Here is a 1,397-nt window from a genome sequence, read left to right as displayed (position 1 = left end):
AAATAAATAAATCCTATTTTTTAGGAACAATAAGCGTTTTACCTTTTTACCTGTCTGTTTAATTTTCTTTGTCTTTATTACCCAGATTCCTCCGAAACTTTATTTACCAGTGGGTATTGGCTACTGTTTCTCTCCCACTACCTCACAAACTTACTGGACTGTTTACAGGAGCTTTGACAACTACTTAAATAATTTTGCACGATAGTTTTTATTCGCTCAGATATTGGCGATTTGTGAATATTAGTGAGGACATTGTTTCAAAGATATATATATATATATACATAAATGGATGTGCTACAGTAAAGTGTATTTTCGTATTGAAAAGCTTCATGCCTTTTACACCAAACATGAAACCGTACCGTCCATGTAAAACATTCGTTGTTAGAATATTCGGGTGGAATTTTACACAAAGCCTTCGTATCGCGACTATCAGGACTCCTAATTGGGTAATGCAGGAGATAACTGGCGCCACATATAGAGTATTTCCAAATCATTAGTACAACTCTTAAAACGAAAGGATGCGAATTCATCATGCTTACAGACATACCATCGTTTTGTAATTATGAGCCCCTATTTTCGTAGATGTTTGGGCGTTTTGAAGACGTTCTCATTACAAGCGGCACGTGTGAATAAGTTTGTAGGATTAAGTGGTAACGCCCACACACTCGTTACCGATTCTTTTTTGTTACTTTGATCAAGTAATAGGATATAAAGCGGCAAGACTCCTCACTTCTGCTCAGGAGATTTTAAATAACAGAGAAACACTGAAATATTAAAAACATATATCGTGTTTCAAACGTTCACCAGGGGCGGGTAGTTAAAGCTGTTTGAACGTGTTTATTATGCACGTATGAGCACATCAAAATTACGACTCCATAAACAAAACTTTAATTTATAATATTTTTTCGCGGTGGGGTAGACGTTCATGTTTACACACAACTTCTCAGTTAAGATGTGCCAGAATCTTCGGATGGCTGTTAAACATAAAATCTGTTTGATTGAAAAGTGGTAATATTATCTCCTGGTCAGTATGGTACAGTTCACCATCTAAGGTATTATAGTCAGTATGGTACAGTTCACCATCTAAGGTATTCTAGTCAGTATGGTACAATTCACCATCTGAGGTATTCTAGTCAGTATGGTACAATTCACCATCTGAGGTATTCTAGTCAGTATGGTACTGTTCACCATCTAAGGTATTTTGGTCAGTATGGTACTGTTCACTATCCAAGGTATTCTAGTCAGTATGGTACTGTTCACCATCTAAGGTATTTTGGTCAGTATGGTACTGTTCACTATCCAAGGTATTCTAGTCAGTATGGTACTGTTCACCATCTGAGGTATTCTAGTCAGTATGGTACTGTTCACTATCCAAGGTATTCTAGTCAGTATGGTAC

Source organism: Limulus polyphemus, unplaced genomic scaffold (assembly GCF_000517525.1).
Source record: "Limulus polyphemus unplaced genomic scaffold, Limulus_polyphemus-2.1.2 Scaffold10828, whole genome shotgun sequence".
Taxonomy (NCBI): Eukaryota; Metazoa; Arthropoda; class Merostomata; order Xiphosura; family Limulidae; genus Limulus; species Limulus polyphemus.
Note: the sequence above shows the minus strand (reverse complement) of the source record.